We start from the raw sequence: 15,724 nt of genomic DNA, 5'->3' as shown, positions 1-15,724 counted from the left end.
AGATTATGTTACTGAGTTTAGGTAATACAAAAGTTACATTACTGATTATAATTTAGGACAGGCTAGTAACTGTAACATACTACATTTATAAGGTATCCTGCCCAACCCTGCAATTAAACAGCACCGTCACCATTTGGTGATCTAACAAGTACCATTCTCTTTTAGTGTCAGATGTAAGATATGCTACCCATAATCAAAATCTAGCTATAAGAACATGAATATGTTCTTTCCTCTAGTAAAATAAGTCATTTTCAAGTAGATAAGAGTAGGAATCAAGGCCTGACTGTACAGTATCACTATCCTGTTACAGGAAGCCACAGTATGTACTGTAATGCATTTTTTCAGAGTGGTGCAGGGCTATAGAGAAGGCACTGGAGCGTGAGGAGCAGGGAAAAAAAGGCATAATTATAGTAAAGCAGATAGATTAACAATCATTGGCCAGCAGAGGGACCTTAGGGCTCAGACTGCGGAGAGAAAGAATTCACATCTGCTATATGCTCTGATTCGCTCTGACTCCCCTCTGTTGCACACACACAGGCATGCACATATGATATGAATACACCCCATACACATATGAGGTACACCACACATCTACACAACACATGCACACCCACACACATGCACACCCACGCACCCACCCCCCCCCCCCTCCCTCCCTTTGTCACGCCTTGGCCTTAGTTATCTTTGTGTTCTTTATTATTTTGGTTAGGTCAGGGTGTGACACGGGGAATTTATGTGTTTTGTCTGGTCTAGGGGTTTTTGTATGTTTATGGGGCTGTTTTCGTTCGCATTTTTATGGTTGCCTAGATTGGTTCTCAATTAGAGGCAGCTGTCTATCGTTGTCTCTGATTGGGAACCATATTTAGGCACTTTGTGGGTGGTTGTCTTCTGTCTTTGTGCCTATGCACCAGACAGGACTGTTTTCACATTTGTTGTTTTGTATTTTGTAAGTGTTCTCGTTTAGCGTCTATATTAAACATGTTGAACACTAACCACGCTGCATTTTGGCCCTCCTCTCCTTCAACGGAAGAAACCGTTACACCCCCCACACACACACACACACACTGCACCAAATAGCCTAGTTTCAGACTCCTAATTATCTTAACACCTCTTAAGACTCCAGCCACTTCCATGCCAGTCGGAATAACTTTTACGTTTTATGTATGAACACTCAAAAGCTTGTTTCTCCACTGACAGTTGGATAAAGGGGAACCATGGGTTGTTAACAACACTAGGTGAAGACTCGAGATCATGACTTCCAATGTACAGGGGTACGAGGTAATTGAAGAAGATATGTACATATAGGTAGGGGTAAAGTGACTAGGCAACAGTATAGATAAGACAGTAGCAGCAGCGTATGTGATACGTGTGTAAGTGTGTGTGGCGAATGTGTTCCTGTGTGTACATGTTATGTGTTTGTCACGCCCTGACCATAGAGAGCCATTCTTTCTCTATGGTGTAGTAGATCAGAGCGTGACTAGGGGGTGATCTAGTATATCTATGTCTATTTCGGTGTTTTGTATGATTCCCAATTAGAGGCAGCTGGTATTCATTGTCTCAAATTGGGGATCATATTTAAGTAGTTATTTTTCCCCACCTGTGTTGGTGTGATCTTGTTTATGTGTAGTTGCCTGTGAGCACTCCATTGTCTTCACGTTTCATTCATTCTTTGTTTTTTGTGCATTTCAGTTAATAAACATGTGGAAACCATATCACGCTGCACCTTGGTCCGATAATTCTTATGACGAACGTGACAGTGTAAGTATGTGTGACTGACTGCGTCTGCATAGAATCAAAAAGGGTCAACGCAGGTAGCTATTTGGTTAACTATGTAGCAGTCTTATGGCTTGGGGGTGAAAGCTGTTCAGGAGCCTCTTGGACCCAGACTTAGCTCTCCGGTACAGTTTGCCATGCAGTAGTGGAGAGAACAGTCTATGACTGGGGTGGCTGGAGTGTTTGACAATTTTCAGGGCCTTCCTCTGACACCGCCTGGTATAGAGGTTCTGGATGGCAGGGAGTTCTACCCCAGTGATGTACTGGGCCGTATGCACTACCCTCTGTAGCGTCTTGAGGTCGGAGGCTGGAGGCCGAGCAGTTGCCATACTAGGCAGTGATGCAACCAATCAGGAAGCTCTCGATGGTGCAGCTGTAGAACATTTTGAGGATCTGATGATCCTTACAAAATCTTTGTTGTTTGTTGTCCTGAAACCGTTTCCTGTAGTCCACGATAAGGAATATAGTCACACATTGTTATGACATAACTTATTGACATCAGAAAAGCGATTACTCACTGCGGACTGGAAGAAACTTTTTCCTTTAACGAGTCCTACGAGAAGGATATCCTGCTTCCACTGGAACAGGTACAGATCCACGCTTTTTGCGTGAAGAAAAGACGGTGGAAAAGGGGACGCAGATCGGGGATCCTTCTGAAATTCCAGAGGCGAGCGAGTAAACTCCCAATTCCTTCCATTCTTCTTGCTAACATACAATCATTGGAAAATAAAATTGATGACCTACTATTAAGATTAACCTACCAACGGGACATTAAAAACTGTAACATCTTATGTTTCACCAAGACGTGGCTGATCAAAGATACGGACAACATAGAGAGAGATTTTACATGCACCGGCAGAACAGAGACGCTACCTCTGGTAAGACGAGTGGTGGGGGTGTGTGTCTTTTTGTCAATAACAGCTGGTGCGCAATGTCTAATATTAAAGAAGTCTCAAAGTATTGCTCGCCTGAGGTAGAGTACCTTATGATAAGCTGCAGACCACATTATCTAACGAGAGTTCTCATCTGTTATTCGTAGCCGTCTTTTTACCACCACAAAACAAAGCTGTCAATAAGACATATCCCAACCAGAAGCCATGGATTACAGGCAACATCCGCATCGAGCTAAAAGCTGCCACTTTCAAGGAGCGGGAGACTAATCAGGACGCTTATCAGAAATCCCGCTATGCCCTCAGACGAACCATCAAACAAGCAAAGTGTCAATACAGGATTAAGATTCCTACTACACCGGCTCTGACGCTCATCAAATGTGGCAGGGCTTGAAAACTATTACGTACTACAAAGGGAAATCCAGATGCGAGCTGCCCAGAGCCTACCAGACAAGCAACACTGAAGCATGCACGAGAGCACCAGCTGTTCTGGATGGCTGTGTGATAACGCTCTCGGTAGCCGATGTGAAAAAAACCTTTAAACAGGTCAACATTCACAAAGCCACCTGGCCAGACAAATTACAAGAATGTGTACTCAAAGCATGCTCGGACCAACTGTCAAGGGTCTTCACTGACATTTTCAACCTCTCCCTGACCGAATCTGTAATACCAACATGTTTCAAGCAGACCACCATAGTCCCTGTGCCCAAGGAAGCGAAGGTAACCTGCCTAAATGACTACCGCCCCGTGGCACTCATGTCAGTAGCCATGAAGTACTTTGAAAGGGTGGTCATAGCTCACATCTACAGCATCCTCCCGGACATCCTAGACCAACTCCAATTCGCATACCACCCCAACAGATCCACAGATGACGTAATCTCAATCGCACTCCACACTGCCCTTTCTCACCTGGACAAAAGGAACACCTATGTGAGTATGCTGTTCATTGACTACAGCTCAGCGTAGTCAGACTCAGACTACACTTCCCACTTCTACTGGATCCTGGACTTCCTGACGGGCCGTTCCCAGGTGGTAAGAGTAGGCAACAACACGTCTGCCACGCTGATCCTTAACACTGCTGCCCCTCAGGGGTGTGTACTTGGTCCCCTCCTGTATTCCCCGTTCACCCACGACACCCACGTGGCCAAATACGACTCCAACACCATCATTAAGTTTGCTGACGACACAACAGTGGTAGGCCTGATCACCGACAATGTTGAGATGGGCTATAGGGAGGAGGTCAGAGAACTGGCAGTGTGGTGCTAGGACAACAACCTCTCCCTCAATGTGAGCAAGACAGGTTGACGGGTTGAGAGTTTCAAGTTCCTTGGTGTCCACATCACCAACGAACTATCATGGTCCAAACATACCAAGACAGTCGTGAAGAGGGCACGACAAAACCTATTCCCCCTCAGGAGACTGAAAAGATTTGGCAAGGGTCCCCAGATCCTCAAAAGGTTCAACAGCTGCACCAACGAGAGCATCCTGACCGGTTGCGTCACCGCCTGGTATGGCAACGGCTCGGCATCTGACCGTAAGGCGCTACAGAGGGTAGTGCAAACGGCCCAGTACATCACTGGGGCCAAGCTTCCTACCACCCAGGACCTATATAATAGGCCATGTCAGAGGAAGGCCCATAAAATTGTCTGAGACTCTAGACTGTTTTCTCTGCTACCGCACGGCAAGCGGTACCAGAGCGCCAAGTCTAGGACCAAAAGGCTCCTCAACAGCTTCTAACCCCAAGCCATTAGACTGCTGAACAATTCATAAATATCGCCACCGGACAATTTACATTGAATTTTTCCCCCTTCCCTTTTGTGCACTACTGTTACTCACTGTTTGATTGTCACCTATGCATAGTCACTTCGTCCCCACCTATATGTACAGATTACCTCAACTAGCCTGTACCCCCACACACTGACTAGGTACTGGTGCCCCCTGTATATAGCATCGTTACTGTTATTCTTGTTGTGTTACCTTTTATTATTACTTTTTATTTTAGTTGGTAAATATTTTCTTCTTCTTCTTAAACTGCACTGTTGGTTAAGGGCTTGTAAGTAAGCATTTCACGGTAAAGTCTACACTTGTATTCGGCGCATGTGGCAAATAAAGTTTGATTTTATTAAATAATGACACACGTTTATTTCGGTTGGTAGCGGGAACAGCTTTTGGCAGGTTTCTGCATCTGTGGGTTGTATTCTGCTTTTGAAGAACTGTGTTTTATTGCCTCTATAGATCACAGGCTCGACTCAGCAGGGCGTTGTTGTAAAGCGTATCCTTAGGGAGCTTATGTTTTATGTGGGCTTATGCATTACAGCAGGCCCAATTTGTCATTACTATATAACCACATTTCGAATAGCAAAAATCAATGAACCTACACCAAAACACACAGCAGTAGCTAAAGAGAGGAAATCAATTATATACAGTAAATCTTACACAGACGTGAATGTAGGAATAGCTTTATATCACTCTAGCGTCATCTCTACTTGGCATATGCCATGTGACAGTACTCACAACGCAACAACAACAATTCAATAATTGCACGAGAGGGAAGGGAGAGTGGGAGCGAGTGCACAACACAGCTAGCTAATATATTTTAAAGTTGTTGAATATTCAGTTCACCGAGCCAGCATACATCCGAGAGGAAATCAGAGGCATGTCCCAGGCTGTCTGTCTGTGTTGACACTGCTCAAACCCTTTAGGGGCTGGCTGGAGGGCATCTCTAATGAGTTCACTGGGAGAGGAGAGGGAACAGTGCTGGTATAACCAATACTATTCATTGCATCTCAATACAGTGCTGCACACGCCATATTGGCCCATGCTTGGGGAATGGAGAAATGTACTGTCTCATGCAGACTTTTTCATGAATGCAATGTGAATAGAGCTATCAGAATGTCAGATAGTTGTTGCATATTAATATGGTGGGATGCTACTCTCACACATGCAAAGAAACACGACAAGTCAAGCATCCAGTGGTGCTCATTGCAAGTTAGAATAAATTGGAACTGACTTTTCCAGAAGAAAGCAACATTTGACCTCCAGTTGCTCTATGATTTTCCCTCACAATTTCACCTCCTCCTCTTGACACAATCCTTCTAAGAGGGAAATAACTTGTCTGTTGATATTTACAGAGTGAATATACACAAGCACACACACAGGGCCGGTTCCAGGAGTAACCGACACAAGCGGACACCTAGGGCCCCCAGCTGCTGTATATATATACACTACCAGTCAAAAGTTTTAGAACACGCATTCATTCAAAGGTTTTTCTTTATTTTTACTATGATTTTGTTGAAATTTAATTTGATCTCAGAGAAATTAAGCTAATTGATTGCCCCCAAATTGCCCATTTTAATGTATACGATTCATATAATATTCAACTAATACAGTATCTAACATCCAACTTGAACCAAGCTTTTTCTAAGAATGAGATAGACATAAGGAATCCAAATAATTGTTCAAAAGCCACACACAGAACCCCCACACCCTCCTTACCTTGTAAGCAGTCTATGGACAAGGTATGACAGCAATCCATGCTTTGGTTTTGTTGTCCACTGTTTTCAATGCTAACTAGTCCCAGTCAAAAGTTTGGACACTTACCCATTCAAGGGTTTTTCTTTATTTGAACTATGTTCTACATTGTAGAATAATAGAGAATACATCAAAACTATGAAAAACACATATGGAATCATGTAGTAACCAAAAAAAGTGTTAAACAAATCAAAGATCTCGTACAATGCTGTGTACTACTCCCTTCACAGAACAGCGCAACTGGCTCAAACTAAATAAGGAAGAGGAGTGGGAGGCCCTGGTGCACAACTGAGCAAGAGGACATGTACAGTGCCTTGCGAAAGTATTCGGCCCCCTTGAACTTTGCGACCTTTTGCCACATTTCAGGCTTCAAACAAAAAGATATAAAACTGTATTTTTTTGTGAAAAATCAACAACAAGTGGGACACAATCATGAAGTGGAACGACATTTATTGGATATTTCAAACTTTTTTAACAAATCAAAAACTGAAAAATTGGGCATGCAAAATTATTCAGCCCCTTTAAGTTAATACTTTGTAGCGCCACCTTTTTTCTGCGATTACAGCTGTAAGTTGCTTGGGGTATGTCTATCAGTTTTGCACATCGAGAGACTGAATTTTTTTCCCATTCCTCCTTGCAAAACAGCTCGAGCTCAGTGAGGTTGGATGGAGAGCATTTGTGAACAGCAGTTTTCAGTTCTTTCCACAGATTCTCGATTGGATTCAGGTCTGGACGTTGACTTGGCCATTCTAACACCTGGATATGTTTATTTTTGAACCATTCCATTGTAGATTTTGCTTTATGTTTTGGATCATTGTCTTGTTGGAAGACAAATCTCCGTCCCAGTCTCAGGTCTTTTGCAGACTCCATCAGGTTTTCTTCCAGAATGGTCCTGTATTTGGCTCCATCCATCTTCCATCACTTTTAACCATCTTCCCTGTCCCTGCTGAAGAAAAGCAGGCCCAAACCATGATGCTGCCACCACCATGTTTGACAGTGGGGATGGTGTGATCAGGGTGATGAGCTGTGTTGCTTTTACGCCAAACATAACGTTTTGCATTGTTGCCAAAAAGTTCAATTTTGGTTTCATCTGACCAGAGCACCTTCTTCCACATGTTTGGTGTGTCTCCCAGGTGGCTTGTGGCAAACTTTAAACTACACTTTTTATGGATATCTTTAAGAAATGGCTTTCTTCTTGCCACTCTTCCATAAAGGCCAGATTTGTGCAATATACGACTGATTGTTGTCCTATGGACAGAGTCTCCCACCTCAGCTGTAGATCTCTGCAGTTCATCCAGAGTGATCATGGGCCTCTTGGCTGCATCTCTGATCAGTCTTCTCCTTGTATGAGCTGAAAGTTTAGAGGGACGGCCAGGTCTTGGTAGATTTGCAGTGGTCTGATACTCCTTCCATTTCAATATTATCGCTTGCACAGTGCTCCTTGGGATGTTTAAAGCTTGGGAAATATTTTTGTATCCAAATCCGGCTTTAAACTTCTTCACAACAGTATCTCGGACCTGCCTGGTGTGTTCCTTGTTCTTCATGATGCTCTCTGCGCTTTTAACGGACCTCTGAGACTACCACAGTGCTGGTGCATTTATACGGAGACTTGATTACACACAGGTGGATTGTATTTATCATCATTAGTCATTTAGGTCAACATTGGATCATTCAGAGATCCTCACTGAACTTCTGGAGAGAGTTTGCTGCCCTGAAAGTAACGGGGCTGAATAATTTTGCACGCCCAATTTTTCAGTTTTTGATTTGTTAAAAAAGTTTTAAATATCCAATAAATGTCGTTCCACTTCATGATTGTGTCCCACTTGTTGTTGATTCTTCACAAAAAAATACAGTTTTATATCTTTATGTTTGAAGCCTGAAATGTGGCAAAAGGTCGCAAAGTTCAAGGGGGCCGAATACTTTCGCAAGGCACTGTACATTAGAGTGTCTAGAACACAGACACTGGACAGAGGAACTCTGCCTAGAAGGCCAGCATCCCGGAGTTGCCTCTTCACTGTTGACGTTGAGACTGGTGTTTTGCGGGTACTATTTAATGAAGCTGCAAGTTGATTACTTGTGAGGCATCTGCTTCTCAAACTAGACACTCTAATGTACTTGTCCTCTTGCTCAGTTGTGCACCGGGGCCTCCCACTCTTTCTATTCTGGTTAGTGCCAGTTTGCGCTGTTCTGTGAAGGGAGTAGAACACAGCGTTGTACGAGATATTTAGTTTCTTGGCAATTTCACATATGGAATAGCCTTCATTTCTCAGAACAAGAATAGACTGACGAGTTTCAGAAGAAAGTCCTTTGTTTCCATCCATTTTGAGCCTGTAACCGAACCCACAAATGCTGATGCTCCAGATACTCAACTAGTCTAAAGAAGGCAAGATTTATTGCTTCTTTAATCAGAACAATAGTTTTTAGCTGTACTAACATGATTGCAGAAGGGTTTTCTAATGATCAATTAGCCTTTTAAAATTATGAGCTTGGATTAGCTAACACAACGTGCCATTAGAACACAGGAGTGATGATAATGGGCCTCCTCACGCCAATGTAGATTTTCCATAAAAAAACAGCCATTTCCAGCTACAATAGTAATTTACAACATTAACAATGTCTACACTGTATTTTTTATGTTATTTTAATGAACAAAAAAATAGCTTTTCTTTCAAAAACAAGGACATTTCAAAGTGACCCCAAACTTTTGAACGGTAGTGTGTGTATATATGTGTGTGTGTGTGTATACAGTGGGGCAAAAAAGTATTTAGTCAGCCTCCAATTGTGCAAGTTCTCCCACTTAAAAAGATGAGAGAGGCCTTTAATTTGCATCATAGGTACACTTCAATTATGACAGACAAAATGAGGAAAAAAATCCAGAAAATCACATTGTAGGATTTTTTTATGAATTTATTTGCAAATCATGGTGGAAAATAAGTATTAAATGGAGCAAAGTACAGTGAGATCCTTGATGTTAACCTGCTCCAGAATGCTCAGACTGGGGCGAAGGTTCACTTTCCAATAGGACAATGACTCTAAGCACACAGCCAAGACAACGAAGGAGTGGCTTTGGAACAACTCTCTCTCTGAATGTCCTTGAGAGGTCCAGACCGAGCCTGGATTTGAACTTGATCTAACATCTCTGGAGAGACCTGAAAATAGCTGTACTGCGACGCTCCCCATACAACCTGACAGAGCTTGAGAGGATAAGCAGAGAATGGGAGAAAATGGGAGAAACACACTGGGGAGCCAGGCCCTGCCAATCCGAATAAATATTTCCCCACAAAAGGGTCTCAACTTACTATTGAGAGTAAGAAAACTACAATACACCAGGTGCAATTTCTAAATTTGGTTGTGCATCATCAGGTTTCTCTTGTTGTGTCAGCCATGTCAACATTTTTTAGATTGGTAGTTAGCCTAGCCAGCTATCTACAATTGTAGTAATCATAGCTGAATACCAACCGGGGTCCCCTACTGATTTTCTAAGTCATTCTCACTCAGATATCACATTATCAAGTCATTACAAAATGTGTAGAATTGCAGAGAATTGAATTTAAATTGAAGAGAAAAATTATCCACCCCATGTTAAAATTGTAGGAAATTAGCTGTAAAACTGTATATATTTTTTTATTTCTGCCCCATTGCAAAATGAGTAGAATTGCATGAAATTTGATATAAAATTAGAGTTCTCTCTGGCCATGCCAAAATATGTAGAATTACAGAAAACTTGCTTGAAAACGGCAACATTTTCTCTCAGCCCCATGGCAAGATGTTTATAATTGCAGGAAATTAACTATAAAACCATTAAGAGGGGGGCCTAAAAAATATTTTGTCGTGAGGTGAGGGGCCTCCCAACCAAATCTCGGTTAGTGCGCCCAAAAGGCTAGAGCCACACAGAGGCGGTGGGTACCAAAGTTAGCTCTTGGATGTCTCGTTGGTTGACCTTAGATTACCTTGTCACTCTGGCCTAAATTTATTCTCCTGCAGTGAACTCACGTGTTTATTGGAAGCTTGTGAAGAGGGCAGCAGTGTCTAACAAAGGGGACAGCGTTGCAATGCCAGTGAGTGGGAAAGAGAGATGGAGGAATATGTGGATGGAGAAGGAAGAGGGAGTGGAGGAAAGAGAGAGAGAGGTTTTACGCTGGTTGATCTGTGTAAATCCTGTGAACTGAAGGATTACTCTTCCCATTTACACCTACATGCATTACACAAAATACATAGATTTAGGTTGAATAGAATTTACCCATTGCCTTTCATTCTTCTTACAGTTAAGACCGCCACAGCAGCAGATATATTTGTATTCTAATTGCTAAGCACCTGTGACCTGAGATGACCTGATGCTCAAACTGCATTGAAGAGACCAATATAAGATGAAGCCGAAAGATATGGATGCTCTGCTTCGAGACCCGAAGCAACTTTGCATTATTTTGTTTTTTTGTGTGTTATTTCTTGCATTATTAGCCTAGAAAATGTTTTGTGTTATTACATAGAGCTGGAAATAACTATTAGATGTCAGAGAGGTGGTAACTCACTAGCATTACACCCAGAGAATATAACTTTCCCTAATTAGATTGTTTGTTTGTACCTCCAGAGGCTGCTTCAAAACACCGCCGGTGGAGAAGAGGTATTCGGAGTGGACTTCTAGTCCGACTCAGGAGGTGTGCCTGCACACCATCCATCGCTTCCGAGTACATTACTCTCTAATGTTCAGTCTGGATAATAAAGTAGACGAGCTCAGGATCTTCTTCCAAAGACACATCAGGGATTGTAACATACTCTGTTTCACGGAAACATGGCTCTCTCGGATTATAATGTCCCGGTCCATGCAGCCATCTGGGTTCTCAGTACATCACGCAGACAGAAATAAAGAAGAAAGGCGCGGGTGTATGTTTCATGATTAACCACTCATGGTGTGATAACATACAGAAACTCAAGTCCCTTTGTACGCCTCACCTAGAATACCTCAATCAAATAATGACCGAATTACCTCCCAAGAGAATTCTCTTCGATTATAGTCACAGCAGTGTATATTCCCCCTGAAGCCGATATCACGACGGCCCTCAAAGAACTACATTGGACTTTATGCAAACTGGAAACAACACATCCTGATGCGGCATTTATTGGAGCTAGGGATTTTAACAAAGCAAATTTGAGGAAAATGCAACCGAAGTTCTTCCAACACATTGACTGTAGTACTCACGCTGGTAAAACATTGGACCACTGTTACTCAACTTTTCGAAATGCCTACAAAGCCCTCCCCCACCCTCCCTTTGGCAAATCTGATCACGACTCCATTTTGCTCTTCCCTTCCTATGGGCAGAAACCCAAACAGGAAGTACCTGTTCTAAGGTCTATTCAACACTGGTCTGACCAATTGGCATCCATACTTCAAGATTGTTTTGATCACGCAGACTTGGATATGTTCTGGATATGTTTTGCTAACCTTACTTTGCTACCTGATAACTTTATGTTTTTTAGTTTTTAAGTACTGTTTATATTTTCAGTTTTTCCCCTCAACTTTTTCACTCTGAACGCTTTATCTGGACATGGTTCTTCAAGACTTCCAACAGTAGTAACTTCATCTTCAAATAATAGTTTTGCAGGAATCTCCTTGCGAATGATTTTGCCGAAGATTGTATCTCCGCCGGGCTGGGCAACCTGAGCTTTTGGAAGTTCAGGTTGGAAGTAGTAACATTAACATGATGCCTTATAATTGCAGTCGCTGTACTCATAATATACAGGAGAACGATCGGCTTACGGCGAGGATAGCTGTGCTGCAAGCCCAGCTTCAGACGCAATCGTTAGGCAAGGGTAATTTCAGTGTAGGAAAGGATGAAACAGTGTCTGTGCAACCAGTAAGTACAGATAGTAACGTTGGTACAAATCCCCTCGCACAGTCCTCGCAGCCGGACAACTTTCTCATGGCTTTTGGAGGGAAATGCTGTAGGAATGCTCAACCGGTGTCACTCATTCAGCCGACAAACTTCCCCATTAAGCAGCGACTCTGAGGCCGAGCCTTCTCTGGTCTCTACTCCTCCCGTCACGGGGTCTGAGACGCCGAAGCTTCCCATCATTAGCTCTGACAAATTGAAACCCCTAGTCATTGGCGACTCCATTACCCCCAGTATTAGACTTAAAACGAATCATCCAGCGATCATACACTGTTTACCAGGGGGCAGGGCTACCAACGTTAAGGCTCATCTGAAGATGGTGCTGGCTAAAGCTAAAACTGGCGAGTGTAGAGAGTATAGATAATTGGCTCTCTTTCTGGGACTCACCCACAAACAGGACCAAGCCTGGCCTGTTGAGTAGTGACGGACTCCATCCTAGCTGGAGGGGTGCTCTCATCTTATCTACCAACATAGACAGGGCTCTAACTCCTCTAGCTCCACAATGCAATGGGGTGCAGGCCAGGCAGCAGGCTGTTAGCCAGCCTGCCAGCTTAGTGGAGTCTGCCACCAGCACAGTCAGTGTAGTCAGCTCAGCTATCCCCATTGAGACGTGTCTGTGCCTCGACCTGGGTTGGGCAAAACTAAACATGGCGGTGTTCGCCTTAGCAATCTCACTAGAATAAAGACCTCCTCCATTCCTGTCATTGTTGAAAGAGATCATGATACCTCACATCTCAAAATAGGGCTACTTATTGTTAGATCCCTCACTTCAAAGGCAGTTCTAGTCAGTGAACTAATCACTGATCATAATCTTGATGTGATTGGCCTGACTGAGGAAAAGATCATGATCATTAGAAAGCAAATTACGGACTCCTCTTTAAATCTGAATTTTAGTTCAGTTGTCCTGAGTCTGCACAACTCTGCCAGGACCTAGGATCAAGAGAGACACTCAAGTGTTTTAGTACTATATCTCTTGACACAATGATGAAAATAATCATGGCCTCTAAACCTTCAAGCTGCAAACTGGACTCTATTCCAACTAAACTACTGAAAGAGCTGCTTCCTGTGCTTGGTCCTCCTATGTTGAACATAATAAATGGCTCTCTATCCACCGGATGTGTACCAAACTCACTAAAAGTGGCAGTAATAAAGCCTCTCTTGAAAAAGCCAAACCTTGACCCAGAAAATATTAAAAAACTATCGGCCTATATCGAATCTTCCATTCCGCTCAAACATTTTAGAAAAAGCTGTTGCGCAGCAACTCACTGCCTCCCTGAAGACAAACAATGTATACGAAATGCTTCAGTCTGGTTTTAGACCCCATCATAGCACTGAGACTACACGTGTGAAGGTGGTAAATTACCTTTTAATGGCGTCAGACCGACGCTCTGCATCTGTCCTCGTGCTCCTAGACCTTAGTGCTGCTTTTGATACCATCAATCACCACATTCTTCTAGAGAGATTGGACCTGAGCCCTAGGACCATGCCTCAGGACTACCCGGCATGATGACTCCTTGCTGTCCCCAGTCCACCTGGCTGCGCTGCTGCTCCAGTTTCAACTGTTCTGCCTGTGGCTATGGAACCCTGACCTGTTCACCGGACGTGCTACCTGTCCCAGACCTGCTCTTTTCAACTCTCTAGAGATAGCAGGGGCAGTAGAGATACTCTTAATGATCGGCTATGAAAAGCCAACTGACATTTACTCCTGAGGTGCTGACTTGCTGAACCCTCGACAACTACTGTGATTATTATTATTTGACCATGCTGGTCATTTATGAACATTTGAACATCTTGGCCATGTTCTGTTATAATCTCCACCCGGCACAGCCAGAAGAGGACTGGCCACCCCTCATAGCCTGGTTCCTCTCTAGGGGTCTTCCTAGGTTTTGGCCTTTCTAGGGAGTTTGTCCTAGCCACCGTGCTTCTATACCTGCATTGCTTGCTGTTTGGGGTTTTAAGCTGGGTTTCTGTACAGCACTTTGAGATATCACCTGATGTAAGAAGGGCTAAAAAATAAATTTGATTTGATCATGAAGTGCTTTGTGAGGCTAGTTAAGGATCATATCACCTCTACCTTACCTGACACCCTAGACCCACTTCAATTCACTTTTTGTTCACCCATGACTGCGTGGCCACACACGCCTCCAACACAATAATCAAGTTTGCAGACGGCCTGATTACCAACAATGATGAGACAGCCTACAGGGAGGAAGTGAGGTCCCTGGGAGAGTGGAGCCAGGAAAATAACCTCTCACTAAGCATCAACAAAAGAAAAGGAGCTGATCGTGGACTTCAGGAAACAGCATTTGGAGCACTCCCCTATCCTCATCGATGGGACTGCAATGGAGAAGGTGGAAAGCTTCAAGTTCCTCTGCCTAGACATCACTGACAAACTGAAATGTTGAAAAAGTTGAAAAATCTATCTCTACACATGTGGTCAGCTGCTGCTAGAGAAGTGAATGTTCATTTCTCAACCACAAGCCGCCTTCAACGTCATTTTAGAGAATTTGGCAGTACGTCCAAATGGCCTTACATCTGCAGACCACGTGTATAGCGATGTGTGGGCAAGAAGTGTGCTGACATCAACGTTGTGAACAGGGTGGTGGGGTTATGGTATGTGCAAGCATAAGCTACAGACAACGAACACAATTGCATTTTATCTATGGCAATTTGAATGCACAGAGATACCGTGACGAGATCCTGAGGCCCATTGTCATGCCACTCATCAGCCGCCATCACCTCATGTTTCAGTATGATAATGCACGGCCCCATTTCGAAAGGATCTGTACATAATTCCTGGAAGCTGAAAATGTCCACAGTTTGTCCATGGCCTGCATACCCACCAGACATGTCACCCATTGAGCATGTTTGGGATGGTCTGGATTTACGAGTATGACAGCGGGTTCCAGTTCCCACCAATATCTAACAACTTCACACAGCCATTGAAAAGCAGTGAGACAACATTACACAGGCCACAATCAACAACCTGATGGCAAATGGTGGTCACACCAGATACTGACTGGATTTTCTAGTCCACGCTCCTACCGTTGTTTTAGGTATCTGTGACCAACAGATGCATATCTGTATTCCCAGTCATGTGAAATCCATATATTAAGGGCCTAATGAATTTATTTCAAATAATTGATTTCCTCCTATGAACTAAATTGTTGCGTGTTGCCTTTATATTTTGACTTAGCATAGATTAAGGACCTCACTAATGTGAGTGTGAAGAACAAGGATATTTAGTGGGTTTTAGGATCCAACAATATAATTAATTCAGGTCCTTTAAGGCAGACACAGTGGTCAACCCTCTAAAAAATCCTTATCTGTGTGTTAGATTAAGTTCAGTGGATTCTGCAATTGAATGACAACTGACATCCAAGGCAGCCTCACTACATTAATTAAAACAGCATCAATTCAGAAACAAAACCAGACACCTCACATAACCCTTTCAGAGACTACTCAGATGTATCTAAAGTAGGGACATGTTGACAACAACTTTTAACAACATTTTGCTGCTACTTCAGAGTACTGCCAAATCAGTACTCTATCAACAGTGATACCTCAAAAATGGCTTGTAAAATATTCACTGCCAACATTATAGGACTTTTGCAGTTATTTCAGTAAAATCTTCCTTTGTTA

The 15,724-nt window shown here is 43.1% G+C and overlaps 1 protein-coding gene across 1 annotated transcript in view; it reads right to left on the bottom strand.

The window, feature by feature from the left end:
• LOC110537515 (delta-sarcoglycan) overlaps positions 1–15,724 on the bottom strand; it is a 345,704-nt gene that overhangs the window by 329,625 nt on the left and 355 nt on the right. The gene's annotated exons all lie outside the window — the stretch shown is intronic.

The sequence above is a fragment of the Oncorhynchus mykiss genome, chromosome 12, assembly GCF_057628025.1.
Source record: "Oncorhynchus mykiss isolate SJ-2025 chromosome 12, ASM5762802v1, whole genome shotgun sequence".
NCBI lineage: Eukaryota > Metazoa > Chordata > Actinopteri > Salmoniformes > Salmonidae > Oncorhynchus > Oncorhynchus mykiss.
The sequence above is the reverse complement of the archived record's forward strand: the minus strand, read 5'-3'. Positions and strand labels throughout refer to the sequence as shown.